General features: G+C 35.2%; 1 protein-coding gene across 9 annotated transcripts in view; it reads left to right on the top strand.

Moving 5' to 3' along the window:
- Window positions 1-17,798, top strand: part of GREB1L (GREB1 like retinoic acid receptor coactivator) — a 268,506-nt gene that overhangs the window by 109,660 nt on the left and 141,048 nt on the right. For 6 of the 9 annotated variants that reach the window (XM_032311193.1, XM_032311192.1, XM_032311189.1 and 3 more), the window contains one exon: window positions 12,040-12,147. The gene's annotated coding sequence lies outside the window, so the exon portion shown is untranslated. Of the gene's footprint in view, window positions 1-8,741; window positions 9,813-12,039; window positions 12,148-12,372; window positions 13,891-15,055; window positions 15,103-17,798 lie in introns of those variants that run through there. The other 3 variants (XM_032311190.1, XM_032311194.1, XM_032311196.1) reach the window with 3 other exon arrangements.

Raw genomic sequence — 17,798 nt, 5'->3', positions numbered from 1 at the left:
TGTTTCCATACAACTCCTTAACATTTTAAAAAATTGATAAATTTTAAGTATAAAAATTAAAACTGCGTGGAAAAAAACCAACAGCAAACACCAAAAGCAAAGGCAAAATGCAAACTGGGGGGAAATGTTGTCCCCATATCATACACAAAAGACAGAATTCTTTAATATATAGAAAGCTCTTACAAATCAAGAATAAAACCAACAACCAAGTGAAAAATGGATAAAAACTAGAAGTTTCAGAGAAGAAAATTTAAGGGCTTTTGAATATTTGAAAAGATATTCAATTTCATCCATAATAAGAAAAATACAGTTTAAAACTACATTGAGGGGCGCCTGGGTGGCTCAGTGGGTTAAGCCGCTGCCTTCGGCTCAGGTCATGATCTCAGGGTCCTGGGATCGAGTCCCGCATCGGGCTCTCTGCTCAGCGGGGAGCCTGCTTCCCTCTCTCTCTCTCTCTGCCTGCCTCTCCATCTACTTGTGATTTCTCTCTGTCAAAATAAATAAATAAAATCTTTAAAAAAAAAAAAAAAACTACATTGAGATACCATTTTTCAACTGTCAAATTGACAAAGATCCAAAAGTAAGTAATATTCTACATTTTTGAAGGTATGGGGATCCATAAATTGATAATGGGAATATAAATCGATTCAGCCATTATTAGTTCAACCCTCACTTGGTGCCTCTCTATCAGGGATTCTTTCCAGCCCAGCTTTTCTCTGCTTTCGGCAGCTTCCTATTTGATGTGGACCTTAGAAAAACTGAAGTTCAACTGAAAATGTTTCTAGTGTGTGGGGGATAAATGAAGACTGCCTTGTGTATGCCAAAACCAAACCAAACCAGGGCAGTTTGGCAATATTTAACAAAATTAAATCTGGATATATCCTTTGACCAGCAATTTTGCTTCTAGGAATTGATCCACTAAATTAGTGTGTATTAATTTGTACAGGGTTGATTATTATAGTATCTTTAGTAATAACAAAAATTGTGAATTACATATCTATCACTAAGGGACTAGTTTAAAATAATCATGGTAGAGGGGTGCCTGGATGACTGTCTGTTAAGCATTTGACCATTGATTTTGGCTCAGGTCATGATCTCAGGGTCATGATATGCAGCCCCATGTCACCTCAGTCTCTGAGCTCAGCAGGGAGTCTGGTTGAGATTCTCTCTCCCCTTCTCTCTCTGCCCCTCTCCCCTCTGTGCACTCTCCCTCTCAAATAAATAAATAAATCTTTTTTAAAAAACCATGGTATATATATGCCAGGGAATTCTCTGAGGCCACAAAAAAAGAATGAGGAAGATCTTTATGTGCTTACGTAGAAAGAGCTCCAAAATACTTACTATTTTTTTCAACATGGTAAGTGTACTTTTTAATATCCATCACCTATTTTCCCCGTCCTTCCACCCACCTCCCTTGTGGTAACCATCAATTTATTCTCTATGGTTAAGAGCCTGTTTCCTGGGCGCCTGGGTGGCTCTGTGGGTTAAGCTTCTGCCTTTGGCTCAAGTCATGATCCCAGGGTCCTGGGATTGAGCCCCATATCAGGCTCCCTGCTGGGCTGGAAGCCTGCTTCTCCCTCTCCTGCTACCCCCTCCTTGTTCCCTCTCTCTCTGTATCTCTCTCTGTCAAATAAATAAATAAAATCTTTAAAAAAAATATTTTGTTTCTTGGCTTGTCTCTCTCTCTCTTTTTTCCCATTCCTGATTTGTTTTGTTTCTTAAATTCCGCGTATGAGTGAAATCATATGGTATTTGTCTTTTTCTGACTTATTTTGCTTAGCATACTCTATAGATCCATCCATCTCATTCCAGATGGTAAGATTTCATTCTTTTTATGGATGAGTAATATTCCATTATATAATATTCCACATCTTCTTTATCCATTCATCTATCACTAGACCTAGGGCTGCTTCCACAGTTTGGCTGTTGTAGATAATTCTGCAATAAACATGTAAGGGTGCATATATCCCTTTACATTAATGTTTTTGTATTTGGGGGCTAATTACCCAGTAGTGCAATTCCTGGATCCTGGAACAGTTCTATTTTTAATTTTTTTTAAAAGATTTTTTTTCATTTATTTGGCAGAAAGGGATTATAAGTAGGCAGAGAGACAGGCAAAGGGTGGGGGGAAGCAGGCTCCCTGCTGAGCAGAGAGCCCGATAAGGGGTTCGATCCCAGGACCCTGAGATCATGACCTGAGCTGAAGGCAGAGGCTTTAGCCCACTGAGCCACCCAGGCATCCCTATTTTAAATTTTTTGAGGAACCTCCAAGCTGTCTTCCACGGTGGCTGCACCCAGTTTGCATTCCCACCAGCTGTGCATGAGGGTTCCTTTTCTCCAGATCCTTGTTAATACTTGTTGTTTCTTGAGTTTTTGATTTTAGCCATTCTGCCAGGTGTGAGGTAGAATCTCATTGTGGTTTTGATTTGCATTTTCCTAATAGTGATGTTGAGCATCTTTTCGTGTGTCCGTTGGCCATCTGTAAATCTTTTCTGGAGAAATGTCTGTTCATGTCTTCTGCCCATTTTTAATTAGATAATTTGTTTTGTGGGTGTTGAGTTACAGACTTCTTTATATATTTTAGATACTAACCCTTTATCGGATACGTCATTTACAAATATCTTCTCCCATTCAGATGGTTGCCTATTAGTTTTGTTGATTGTTTCCTTCACTGTGCAGAAACTTTTTATTTTGATGTAGTCCCAATAGTTTGTTTTTGTTTTTGTTTCCTTTGCCTCAGAGGAGATATCTAGAGTGATGTTATTATAGCCGATGTCAGAGAAATTACTGCATGGGTTCTCTTCAAGGATTTTTTATGGTTTCCGGTCTCACATTTAGGTCCTTACTGCAGTTTGAGTTTATTTTTGCATATGGTGAAAAAAAGTGGTCCAGTTTCATTCTTTTACATGTAGCTGACCAGTTTTTCCAGTATCGTTTGTTGAAAAGACTGTCTTTTCCCCATTGTATATTCATTCTTCCTTTATCAAAGATTACTTGACTATATAACAGTCGGTTTACTTCTGGGCTTTCTATTCTATTCTGTTGATCTATGTGACTATTTTTTAATGCCAATAATATATCATACTATACAGTTTTAATTACTATCACTTTGTAATATAACTTGAACTCTAGAATTCGGTTTTGTTCTTCTTTCAAGATTATCTTTGCTATTTGGGGTCTTTAGTGGTTCCATACAAATTTTAGGATTGTTTGTTCTAGTTCCATGAAACATACTTTTGGCATTTTGAAAGGGACTGCATTAAATCTGTAGATTACTTTGGGTAGTATAGACATTTTAACAATATTTGTTCTTCCAACCCATAAGCAAGGAATGTCCTTCTCCCATCCAAGTACTAACCAGGCCCGATCCTGCTTAGCTTCCGAGATCAGACGAAAGGAATGTCCTTCTATTTGATGATATCATCTTCAGTTTCTTTCACCAATATTTTATAGTATAGGTCTTCCAGGTTTTTAACCTTTTTGGTTAAGTTTAGTCCTTGGCATTTTATTATTTTTAGTGCAATTATAAATGGGCTTGTTTTCTTAATTTCTCTTTCTGCTGCTTCATTCATAGTGTATAGAACAGATTTCTGTACATTGATTTTGTATCCTGTGACCTTACTACACTTACTAGTTGTAGTAGTTTTCTGGTGAAGTCTTTAAGGTTTTCTATATATATCATATCAACTGCAAATAGTGAAAATTTTACTTCTTCCTTACCAGTTTGGATGCCTTTTATTTCTTTTTGTTGTCTGATTGCTGTAGCTAGGACTTCCAGTGCTATGGTGAATAAAAGTGGTGAGAGTGGACATCCTTGTCTTGTTACTGACCTTAAGGTATAAGCTCTGTTTTCCCCCATTGTGTATGACATTAGCTGTGGGTGTCATGTAATAATTCTTATAGATAAAGTTGACTTGGACTGTCTCTGGTGAGCTTCTCATTCTCATGCTAGCCCTACATTTTCAATTACTAAATTATTCAAATAGTACGAGTACCTGCTACATAGGAGGATACCACAAAGGTGTTATAGTATCAATAATAGGCAAACCCAGAAAAACATAGTCCCTACCTTCATGTAGCTTAGAATTTAATAGGGAAGTCAAACATTAATCACACAAATGATATAGCTCATCAGTGAGTTAATGCTAGATAGGATAGGAATAAGGTCCTATGAGAGCTTTTAGCAAGGACTAAGGGGATCAGAGAAGCTAAGCTTGAGATCTAAAAGCATAAGGAGATTTTAATTGGCAAAAGTAAAAGATAAGATGGAATTACAGACAGAAGGAACATAACTGTTTAAAGGTTGGTCATTGTTGCTGGAACACAGCATTTAGGAAAGAACAGGGCAGGATAAGGCTAGAGAGATGGGCAGAGTTATTTACAAAATTGATTTTTATCCTCAGAGTAATATAAAACCATGAAGGACTCTAGCAAAGTATTGACAGATTATATTTGCACTGTAGTGCAGAGAAATGATTGGAGGGAAGAGGAGGCAAAGAGGAGGCAAGAAGAGCAATTAGGTAAGTTGGTGCTGGCTCTTGGCAGGAAACCTCAGGTCCCACCCACAGAGCTGTTTGAATGTCCTTACAGCATGGTGACTGCCTTCTCTTAAAGCAAGTGATCCAAGAGGTCAAGCCAGAAACTGCAATATCTTTTATAACCTTGGAAATTACCGCCGTCATTTGTTTGGTATTTTAGTGATCACACAAGTCCACCTTGATTCAGTGTGGGGAGGGGATTACACCGGTGGCAGGAACACTGAAGCCATCTTGGAAGATGGCTACCACAGACCAAACTTTGTTAGAACTCCATTTCATTTCTGGGTGGTGTACTACTGTGGGAGTGCAAAGGAAACTGAGAAGCAGCACAGAGAAAGGAGGAATACTAGAGAGGTTGTGAGACGAAACCCAGCCCAAGAAAAGGAAATTTCAAGAAATCTACCAAGAGGACATTTTAGAGGAGAACCAAAAAATTTCGTTCGATTAGAGACATAGATTTAATGGCAAAAAGCTCTTCCCTCATAATATGATTTAACATTTATTTTGATTCACCACCTCCTCTTATAACCTTTATTGAAGAGACTTTTTCCCCCATCTTTTCTTTGATAATCCTCCTTTAACAACCCTTATGATTTTCATGATATTCCTCACAAAATTCTACTGATACTTTTGAGTGGAATTATGTTATGTTTATTATTTGTGAGAAACATTTTTATAAGGATTAGACTTCTCTTTAAAACACTTAGCACATTTGGTTTGTAAATTTTCATTTAAGTCACCTAAATAAAGTTGGCAATTTAAAAAGTATTGTCACATATCTGTCATTAATTTGCCTTCTGGGTATTATTTTTGTTGTTACTACCGTGAATGGGATCTCCTCTCTGCCCCCACTACCATCATAGTGTTTTCAATCTAGAAATGTATTTACTCTCCCATTTTATGGATAAGGAAAGAGGCCCAGAGAAAATTGGTGACTGGGCTACAGTTATAGAGTGGGAAAGTTGGAGACTGCAGATTTTGAACACCCAAATTTTATTGTGCTCCACTAATAGTAAATGAAGTTGCTTACCCAGTCAAACCTTATTAAAATGGATAGTCCTTTAAGTATCACTCTGTCTTCTTTGTTGTTTTTTTTTCTATTATTTTATTAAATTTTTTATTTTAATTTCAGTATGGTTAACATACAGTGTTCTATCAGTTTCAAGTGTATGGTAGTGATTCACAATTCTATACATTACTCAGTGCTCATTATAATAAGAAGTGTAACTTTCTTTCTATCAGATTTCAAAGTAGTACTATACATTTTATAGCATATCTCCACTTTTTAGCATTGTCAATGTGAAATAGAGTGTCATGACTTGAGGAACTGCCTCTCATCTCCATTCAATTCTCCTAAGACCTGATTCCTACCAGACAGGAACTATTTTTTCTTTGAGGTCTAAATAGACCTTACAACCTATTGCACTGAGTAAATATTTAATGAAGATTGAATATTTCCTCTGCGGTGGATCAATTTACTCTTGTTGATTATCTTAGGAAAGCTTTTTTTTTTTAATGTCAAGTAGTAGGTTAAGATACTTGTTTTCCTGAATATTGTTATTATTGCCGAAGTGTGTTTCAGTAATTTAACAATGTATGTTTCTTAGTTTTTTTCAGTCATCTGTTTTTCCTGATTTATATGTAAGGTTTGAATTATTGTGTTATCTCAAATACAAATCTGAGATTCGTTGACCTGATAGCATGCAATAAAGTTATTTGCTGTGAGAGTTGTTCTTTTCTTGAATTTGTGGTACTTGGAACTTTGAAAATGAAAACTATTTCCTAATGAGGTGTAAGGATCTTGATGATGCGTCTTTTAATGGCAGAAATATAATTTTTGTTGATAAATATCTCCAAAAACAAATAATTTTTAATTGACAAAAAAAGTATTTTTCTTGTATTTTTAACTATCATTATATATTATATATATTTTATATATATATAATTTTATTATTTTAAATTTTTCTTAACTGATATTAGGTTTAAGTGAAATATATTTGTCTGTGAGTCTCTGTATGAAGTTAGTGACATAGCTTGAAAGTTTTCAACTTATAAAACTGGAATGACTATAGTGGGATCATTTAGTGGGAGTTGTTATGGTGGAACTCAGATGTAATTATCAGAATCAATTAAAAAAACAAACTTCTCGTTTAAGTGTTAGGGAAAAAGTACATATGTATTTCATCCTCTTTCTAACTAGGAAGTATGTGAACATAATTTTGAAATAGAAAATCATGCCTAATGACAAAATATCCTTGATTTTTAAGGAATAACTTCACTGTGTTTCATATTTGATAGCTTCTGGGACCTATGTTTCAATTTAAATAACTGTTGACTTGTTTGATGTTTATTTTACTAGAGGAAAATGGTGTGATGACAGTTATAGTACATATCTGATAACAAGTGTAGAACAAATCAGTTAAGTCATAGTGGTCTGATAACTGCTTTTAAGGTCTTTTTGACCCAGGAGTGTGTGACCTGTGAAATCTCTACTTTTTGGATTTGTTAAGATATTTTACAACGCAAGGATTTAAATTTAGATGAACTTCACTGCAGGATGTTGGCTGACATAGCCCAAAACATTAAGAGTATCAAGGTATAATTTGGACAAAGTTTAACAACTTCTGATAACAACATACCTGAGAAGAGAGAGCATAAAGTTAGAAAGTTTCTTTTCTTCCCCAACTTATAATAAAGAGAACCTGAAATTTAACCTGGTATTTTCAAAGCTCTGATTACTCAGCAGCATTCCATTTTGTGAAAGCATTGCCAAGAAAATGTATCCAAATCTTGAGTTACAGACTATTCTTGCATCTGATTGGAAGGGGCATAGGAGTTGTTTATAAGGTTGCAGATCCAAAGCTGCACGAACGAAGGTTGAGACTTGGGGGAGGGTTTGACTCAGGGAGGGGAAGCTTCGTAGACGTTACAGCTCTGTCCAGGGGCCAAATGGGAGATAAATCACCTCTGGCCACCTCTCTTATTATTGAAATGGTTCAGCCCTGGGGTTTAACTGAAGGACTTACAGGGTTTTGAAGTGCAAATAAGATAGTGAAGGGTAAACCCTTTTAGGGTTTCATTTTGATGGATTTTTTTCCTGTGTGGATTTCTGGCACTGACTGTGATCTGGAAGGGGCCCTTAAAAAAAAGAAAAGTTTTGTTTTGTTTTTGATCAATCAGGCAATAAGAACTTTCCACAGGGGTGTACTTTTCCTGCATGCATATCGATCCTATTGTGTTTGAAAGTAGGTCATTTAATTGGGCTTTTTTTTTTTTTTTTTTTGAGCCTTCTGCAATGGAATTGTCATTTCAAGGTCATGTCTCTCTTTTTGGTATTAATGCCCAAGTTAGAGAGTGTTGAATGATGTGGTACTTTTGGATCAGTAGTTTTGGGGGGATTACTTAGGGTGGGGGTGTGTTAAAAAAAATTTACCTGGTTAAACATCAAGTCCATATCAAAACAAGTCCTTTATATATTGATAAGCAGTCTATAATTAATCTTTTTTCCATGAGTTATAGAAGTTGTACATATTTATTGTGTATGCAATCTGTTTTGTCAGCATTAAAGTAAAAACCAGAACATTCTGAGATTCTGAAATATTTGTACTATCTTATTTCTACAACTACGCTGAAGCTTTTGGGGAAATAAGGGATACATTAAAAAAATGTTTAAGAAACAGATACGTTGATTTATCAAGTTGAACATGTTTTTTACCCCACAAATAATTCAAACACAGGAGATGAAATAAAATATCTCTTAAATTTTATGTATTTTTAGTAAAATGGGAATGAGAGGAGAGTCAATGATTTCAAAGAAAAATTATTGTAATTAAAGTCTTTTTGTGCAAAAATTTTAGTGGAAAATTCAAATATTTGTATTAAAGAAATGCCACGTATGTGCTTATGATTCTTTTTAGAAATATGGTTGACAGGACTTTTCTTGAGCATTTCCCTATTTGTTTTAGATTTAACATAAATATTTGAATCATTTACCCTGTTTCAAAATGGTAATGTATTTAACTGCAGCAGAGATAGCCCTCTGTGTTGCTTGATACCTATTATAAAAAACAGTTGTTAATCTCTGTAATTGACATTGATCCCACAATGTTCGGAAGTGACCTCCAAGTCAGTTTTTGTTTTTTCAATTCTTCAAAAATTTTCCTTCACTCTATTTTTCTATATTTAGAATTAAGTTAAAGTTAAATATTAGAATTTACATTTACCTATTGCTTAAATAAGATGCTTTTAAAAACAAAAACCCAAACCCTAGCTGGCATCAGGCAGAGTCCCCTGTATCTACCAGCCTCCCTGTCATTAGTTTGTTGCTGGGAGATGTTAATATGACCCTTCCTTTGTTAGAAACGAGATCTGTAGTCCTTCCCAGAATCCTCTTGTTAACTGTCTTTTTTACTCAAGTTGGAAGTTGTCTGATGAATGAATGGTGAGCCATTTTTATGAGCTACACATATTGTTAACATTGTGTCACACGTTGTTTTTTAATTTCTAATGTGTTTTTAATTTGCAAAGCACGCCTATGCCTTTCACAGCAGTAGAACTGAGTCAGCATTTTTGAGTCCAGATACTGCTTTATTCAAACAAGACAGATCAAATTCACGAATGCTCTCTCTCATAAGCCTTCGCTTTACTGAAACACACACGTGAACAAATTTCACTTTGAATATTGCTGAATAAAAGAAGATACTTGAGAAAGGCTTTTTTTCCCAAGAACTTCTCTTGCCTCTTGGCAAGTGAATTGCCCCAATATAAAAGCGTTGGGAGGGAAAAGTGAGCTGCCTAGTGAAAAGGCAATCCACAAATAATCACTCTTTTCTGCCTTTGATTGTGTCAGATTTTTTTGTGTGTGTGGCAATTGTTTTCTTTTTCGCTTAGAAGAGGTTTATGGTCCAATGTCTGTCAAGTCAGCCCCTGTCTTAAGGTTGCAGTTGTATTTCTCTCCGGAGTTCCTAGAGGTGATGTTATCTTTTGTTCACTCAGCAGTGTGGTGGTTCCTGAGAGCATCTGTCACTTTAGGCATTACAAGATGGATGGGTCTCCAGTGAACTGCTGGTTGAAGCAAATGGTAAAAATAAGAAAAGACAAGGGGTTTCAGGGTCTGCAAAGAGGACAGACAACAAGGAAATACTGTTAGAAATTAAGAGTAAGCTGAGCAATAGAGAAAGAGAGCAGAGATGGATCATATGTCATTTCATAAACATCTTGGAAACGAGAGTCTTTTGGTGGCTACCGTGATCTGAGGGGGACATCTGCATCATGGTAAATAATTCTGTGCTTTGCATTTGGAAAATGTATTTGGACTTTAAAAAAAAAAAGTCTGGGGAAAGTATTGAGAAATTACAATGATATACATTGTTTTATGTGACGATTTTGCTGTTTGAGAATTAGTAGTCTTTTAAAATGTAACGATTTAAAATTTTTCTAGTCTTTAAAATTTGCCTTTGTATTTTCATTTTTCTTTCCTTCTTTTCTTTTTGTAAGCATTTGAGCAACTGTAAACATTCAGTTGTTGGAAAAGTATTAACCATAGAACCAACATCCTTACTGTTTAAGTTTTTTTGACATTTTTGCAGGGGGATTTTGAAAAATCTATGCTCATGCCTTAGGGAGACTGGGGGCATCCTTTAAGTTATTTTAAGTAAACTTCCAGTTAATTTAATGGGCTCTTTGATGAAAGAAAGAAATAGAATTGTAATTGATCTGTCAGAACAAGGTGGAAATTTTGTATTCTATTTAGAAATTCATTTGTTGGTGAAAGTAAAAATTTGTAAATTTGGACTGATGCAGAACTGGGCCATGTAAGAGAAGGAACAGGAAGGAGCTTGGGCAGAGAGTAGGAAAGAGGAAAGGGAGGTGGGAGGATGTGGTTGAAAAAAAATGATTTTGTCAAACTTTCTGGCATTCGTCTATGAAAAAGACCATAGGTTGAAAGGCAAAGAAATTAAGACGATTAGAAGGTTTAAGTTATACAAATGGTAGAGTCTCTTCCTTCTCTATGGGTGTAAATAATAGATGAAAGAGTAAGAGTGACAACAAAGGATCAGGTCGTTTAAGAGAATGTGTGCAGCCTGAATAGGGGTCTGTGGCCCAGGGCCAAAGGTCTTAGCTTTGAGTGTAATTAGAAGAAAATACAAAAATGTCATTACTAGCAGGTGAAGTGTGCAGCACGTGGCCAAAAATTAGCAATTTTAGACTCTGAAGCTATTGGAATTGGATTACTGACCTTTTTTAAAAATCATTAAGGTCCTCGTGGAGCCATAGAGTTTCATTGGCAGTAATGCAGTTTGACCTTGTTGACCATATGGGGTAATCTTGGGTTTAGATATTGGCAGCAAGACTCCTGACTTACAAAAAGATGTCCTTTTGTGTGTGGGTGGGTGGGTGGGAAATACATGATTTTGGAAAATCTGGGTCTTGCTTTTTTAACTGTTCTTTTGCCTGAAGACATTCTTCTGACAGTAAGAGAGGTAAGATAAAGACTTTCATTTCAAAATCTAAAAATGGTCATTTCCTGTCTTTCCTCTCTCTAAGTTGGCATAAAAGGACAATAAAACTGAAAACTATTTCTTTAGAAAGCCAAAGTTAATGTTACTTTAACTATTTTTAGTACTGTAAATATGCATATTGAAATGAGTATATTCTTAGGAAAGTCCCCTTTTGGTTTCCTTTTAGTCACAGTAACAAAGGAATAAAAACACTTTTCAGTTACATATAAAAATCAGTGACAAATAGTTCTTACTTCACTTGATGTTTTATGACTATATTTCCTATTTTTCAACCCAATAGTTTATATTCACCATAATCTATTTAAAGGAGGGAATAATATGTACACTGTAATTTTCAACCACTTATATGCAATTATAATTATTTAGTTTAATTACTCCTAGAACTACACTACTCAAAAGGCTAGAAAACAGTAACTCTTTTTTTCTTCATGCAGTCTCTCTTTCTCAGAGAGTATTAAAGCATTTGTTTCAAAAAGTAGAAAAATACTTTTAAGTAACGTTACTTATGTCTTACATTTTTGATAGTTCTTTGAGGAGATAAAATTTGGCGAAAACATCAGAGATTATAAAATTCAAACTGCTTAGAATAAGAAAATTACCTTTCAATATTTTCATTCATAAATATAAAAATAGTCAGCAGGGCTGTTAGCATATGATAACACTTATTAAACTATAGACTTGACGGATTTATTCAACTTACATTCAGTAGGATAAGAGCAGGGGGGAAATCTTAAGAAAAACAAATTATTTTTGAGTATATATAATTAGGAGTGATTATTTTGGGAATATTTAAGAAGGAGGAATACCTGTAATTGTCAGTTACAATGTATATGGAGTTATGTGAGACTTTGATAATTCATGTCTAATTGTAACTTTTGTAGAATTATAGATATTTAAATTATTTTTTTCTGGAATATGATGCATTTGGAAACTAATTCATGTTTTTACATATATACTTTTATTTTTTTATGTTTTTGCAGGTGCACAAAAGCTTTAAACAAGTGAAATCTAGACAACAGGCTCCCTGAAGTGTTGACAGCCCAACTTAATCATGACCGTGATTCAAAAATGTTAATAAATAAACCAAGGTATTGTACACTTATAATACCCACTCCCCCCCCCCCATTTTTCAAGATCATTTGTTTTAGGAAGTTATAGTTAGAATTTAAATACAACTACTATATTTGGTTCCTAAACTAATTAAGCAGATATTTCTATGAGCTCTTCTTCCATTTCCTCCCCTCTGCTTTCTCTCCCCTCCCCCATCTTTCCACCAGAAAGGGAAAAAAAGAAAAAAGAAAAAAAAAAAGTTTTTGCTTATTCAGTATTGCTGAATAATTTTTTTTTTTGGCAACAGCCTTTGTATTATATTTCCTGTACACCTAAGTCAGGACAATAAGAATTTAGATTTTGATTCCCCATTGTTGACTGTGGTTTTTATCTTTCAAATTGTTTAATAAGAGAGAAATCTAGATTATTGGCCTCTGCAAAAAAACAACAACACATACACAAAAAAAACCCCAAACCATATTTAGTGTCTGTATAAAAATATCAATCATATGATACTACCTTGAGGTGTGTATTTTAAAAGATTTACGAAAGGGTTTTTTTTTTCTATTTTTGCGAGGCTTTTAGTTTAGAATATAATGCTTTTTTTCCCCCCCTCCTGACATCAAAGAAAATTTAAAATTGCTTAGAATTAAAGATTGGGGACTGCTGTTTTATGGAATTATTGTTCAGTCTGGCATAGCTCGGGACTGCATGTCTCCTTTTGGATGTTAGAACGCGTTTGAGTAGCATGGCATTTCCATGAGAAGCCAAAGATCTTTTTTTCCCCCTGAATTCTTTTGAGGCCAAACAGAACAAGAGGGTCATTACCACTTTGGCATGGTCCCTGTTTGTGCCTTGGTGATCATGCACACCCTGGAACCTAGTGTTGGCTTAACATTTGGGCCTGGAACATCTGGAAAATGATCAGAGAGGGAGTGGAGGAGACAGAAGAGCGGAGAACGGTTGCGTTTTGTTACACCAGGTGCTAGGAGTTAGCAACATCCCCTGTTTGATATGGGAGGCAAATTCTGTGGCCCAGGAGTTAGGCTTCAACAATTGAAGAGGTCAAAGGACAGCTGAGTGGGGTCAGTGAGACACCATGGGGTGTATTTTGTTACTTAGTAAAAGGAGCAGCCTCCTAAAACCTTAAAGGATTCTCTTGAAAATCTGTGTTGTGAAAAGGTTTTATGAGTCTCATGGCAAAAACTCCTGATTTATCTAAGGAATGCTTGCTTTTGTCTAATGGAAGGATAATCCTTACCAAATGTTGGCAACGACTATAAGAGTCAATATAGGTCTGAAAGAACAGTGAGGGTTTGAAGTGTACTTTGCTTTCCAAAATGTTTATCATTTTAATGTTTGTCTCTCAGTGAAGAATCTTGCACTGTTGAATTACCACCCTTTTCTTTCCTCAGAGCCAAAAGTGGGGGGTGGGGGAGAGACTGGTAAGGAGCGAACCTGCATTAATTTAAAGATTATTCTAACAAGCTTTTGACAGACCCACAAACAGGATATTACAAACCTTTAAAAACACCAAAGCGTGCTAACTCTGCACAGTTACCTTAGAATTTATTTTAATGTATAAAGGGAATAAATGGCACATGAAATATAATGTTTCCAGATTACAGAGAGGTTTTAAAAATTTAGTTGTATTTCACAGAAGTGGGTATCAGTTGATGAATAACCATAAACACATTCTCCCTAAATGTGTTTCTTGTACATTTTATAGTAGGAAAAAGAAAATCAATGCCAGGGTCAAGAATAGAGAATAAGAAAAGCAGGTATAATAATTGTTCTCTTTGAAGGGAAATGGAAGAGTGGGTGGGGACAGGATCTGTCTGTTGCGGGAGCTGTCTTTACCAGAGCCCATGACCTCAAGGTACCACTTCCATGATTATGGATACCTTTGAAACGTATAGGCCACCTGGCAGATAGGTAGTAAAGGGGGACTGTTAGAGGAGTTTGGCAGTATTTTGATGTTCCAGTTTATTCCCTCCATACGTGTATAAATACATAGAGAATATATATTACTATATATACACAGTAGCGGGAAAAGACGAAATGATGACTAGTTTATAATAGGCTTTGTTAAGCATTTTCTTACTAATTTGTAAATTTATAGTATTTGTGAATTATACTTATGTATGATTTTTTTCAAGCTCTTAATAATCACTCATTTTAAAGCAACTTATACATAAATGTAAGACTCAGCATGCGTGCGTGTGTTCAGTGTCCATGTTCTCAAGGTTAAAGTGCCTTTCAACAACTAATTTAGAAACCTAAGTGTAGTGACTGATAATTGCCTAGAGAAAACCCACAGCTGTTTAAGTAGCATTGAAATTGTGGCAAAACTGACAAATACAATTAGCAATGTTAATAAGATAAGAAGATGGAAAGGCAGGGGCAGATGAGAGTGGACGATGAAGGTAGCAGGAGGAGAAAATCCATGTAAGAACACGGTGTTCACTTGCTTTGGATTTGCAGCACTTTTTCCTCTAAGCAACGTCCTTTTACTTCTTTCTGAATTACCAGCAGAATGTATATTTTGCAAGTTAAAAAATTCAGATATATTTTTTCAGTCCCTAAGTCTCTTCTAGTTTTGAAAGAACATAGCTGGTTGGTAGTGGTCATGTCTAGGGAAAACAGTCAGATTTTACTGATTCTAAGGCATAATTTTATCTTTGGTGCTTTTTAAAAGGTGAATTTAAATGTACTTCTATTTTACCGTAATTATGAGTGGGAATTTCTTTACCCCACTTTGCACCCTTAAAATTCTTATTGGTCATCTAAGTACATTACATAGGAGACCACAGCAAGCCCAGTTTCTGGATCCAAGGACCCAATATTGCCAGAACAAAACAAAAAAAACAAAAAGCCTGCAGAAGGCTTCAATGTATGATTACCAATTATATTTATCTGGTTAATGTTTATAACTCACTTTTCCAGACAACTATTTGGGAAAACTAAGTGGGGATCGGAAATAAGAGAATTAGGTGAGTGTTGGTATGAAAAAGATTTCATCATCTGTGCCCTTCCCATTATACTTTTTAAAGCATCCTGTGAAATCTGGAAAATTATTGTGGTTATCTTTTGAAATTCTACTCTGCATTTGGAAAATTGGTTTTTTGCCTCTGGTGTTTTATGCAGATTTGAATAATTGCTGTGATAAATCCCCACAAGTTTGTTCTCTGAAACTGGAGAAACTCTGAACTCTGAGTGTGGCAGTCTTGATGGATGCGGTAAACCACACTTTGGAAGCATTTCTGGTTATTTAATGTTTTCTGTTCTGGATTATTGACTCTTCTCCCTGTTGAAAAATTGGTCTCTAGTGACATGGTCGAGGTCACACGTTGCCTATTATTGTTTTGCTTCTTTGATCTTACACAGGGATTGCCTCTGGTAATTATACTAGTTCCAGAGAGTCCTGATGAGATGTGTTTATTTTACAGAAGAATTTCTGGTATTTCAAGGAGGAAAGTAAAGATTTCCAGTAGTAACATGTACCTCTTTGTTGCAAAGAAAAAATAGTATTGTACTTTATCTTTTAATTATGACACTCTTTAATAATTATTATGAACGTAGTTGGCGTATTTCAGTAATTATTTCCATAACAATTTAAGACTTATTGCATAGCCATAAGTATATTCATAGAAACGGTTAATTTTAGAATAAACTTAGTAGGGCTGGGTTTTTATTTCAGTACCTAAAATACTTCTGGCTTCAGAAATTGTCAAAAAAGATTCAATGGGATTTAAATGTACAGAACTATTAAAAGAGGTTGGACATTTTGTCTTAAATCTATTTGCATTTTCTAAAGATTTTCAGCAAAAAGGATGAATAAAAATGAAATAATACAGTTTTGTTTTGAATGCATGATTAGCTTTGTGCTTTTTTGGAATGTGCATGGTAAGAGATAATATCTCTTTAAATTCATTTAATGTATAATTAGATAAGACACACAAAAAGATTAATGTATTCATTATTTTTCTTTTATGCATTCTAGTTTTAAACAAAATATTTCCCCTCACAGTCTAATGAAGGAGTCAGACACTAGAATCAACTAAATAGACTCAGGTGCAACAAATGTCAATTTCAAAGAACAAATGAAATGCAAAAAGAGCACAAAAGAGAGAGAATTGTGAACATATTCTTGTTTTTTAAAAATACATGCTTGTGGGTTCCTGGGTGGCTCAGTCAGTTAATCATCTGCCTTTGGTTCAGGACGTGATCCCAGGGTCCTTGCTCAGTAGGGAGCCTGCTTCTCCCTCTGCCTCAGCCTGTCACTCCCCCTGCTTGTGTGCTCTCTCTCATTCTCTCTCTCTCTGTGTCAAATAAATAAATAAAATTGAATATATATATTATATGTATATACGCTTGCTTTTAATTTTGGATTATAGACTGTGGGAACTTGCCAGAACCATGTTTGATTTCCATTATCACTCTCATCAGTGAATTTTTTAAAAAGATTTTATTTATTCAACTGAGAGAGAGAGCACAAGCAGGAGCAGGGGAGCAGCAGGCAAAGTGAGAAGGAGGCTCCCCGCTGAGCAGGGAGCCCAATGTGGGACTTGATCCCAGGACTCTGGGATCATGACCTAAGCCAAAGGCAGATGCTTTGATTGATTGAGCCACACAGGTGCACCAGTGAATATTTTTAATAGAGAAAAGATGTGTGAGCAGTAACACTATGTAACAACTAATTTTTTCTTCTTTTTTTTTTTTCTTGTTTCAAGTTCATATTTAAATTCTAGTTAGTTAACGTATACTGTAATATTGGTTTTAGGAGTAGAATTTAGTGATTCATTGCTATAAGTAATTTTCTTATACAAAGAATCTGATAACTATGAGGGACAATAATGATTTGTATATGTGACTGTAAAATTTCTTAATAAAAAAAAATCATATATAGTACCAAATAGCAGCTTTTGGAACTTGTACATTGATGGCCATTTGTTCCTAGAACAATGCCCCAGAATCTATTGTAATGCCTAATACATACAAGGGGAAATGTGCATCTTACTTTCCTTAGTATCTTTAATGTAACACAATGCTTTAAAAAAAAAACCAAAACAACAACAACAAAAAACTATTACTACTTTTTTTTTTAAGATTTTATTTATTTATTTTGAGAGTGAAAGAGAAAGAGAGAGATTGAGCGTTCGCACACATATGAGTCAGGGCAGGGACAGAGGGAGAGAGAGACTCTAAAGCAGATGCCACCTTGCATGTGGAGCCCAAAGTAGGGCTCCATCTCAGGACCATGAGATCGTGAACTGAGCCAAAATCAAGTGTCAGAAATTTAACCGACTGAGCCACCCAAGCGGCCCTATTACTACTCCTTTTTTCACATTTATTCTGTGCCAGGCACTATTCTAAAAATGTTGTATATGCATTAAATCTTATGTATTCTTATAAAAATCTATGATATTGGCTGTATTACCCTATTTTACAGATGAGAGACTGAGTAACTTGCCTAATATCATATGGGTCATAGGTATAGGATTTGAAATAAAGTCATCTGACTCTATAGCCTCTGTGCTTACCCACTTCAACTGTAGGATTTCTATAAATGTTCCTTGGCGGGATAGATAATGTAAAGTTTGGAGAGTAAGTAACAATATCTATAGAGTAAAGGGTGACAGAAAATTGAAAATGACATGAGGTTGTCTTTTTTAGTATTATGTCTGGC

The sequence above is a fragment of the Mustela erminea genome, chromosome 13 (genome assembly GCF_009829155.1).
Source record: "Mustela erminea isolate mMusErm1 chromosome 13, mMusErm1.Pri, whole genome shotgun sequence".
NCBI lineage: Eukaryota > Metazoa > Chordata > Mammalia > Carnivora > Mustelidae > Mustela > Mustela erminea.
This window is presented reverse-complemented; position numbering and strand designations above follow the sequence as displayed.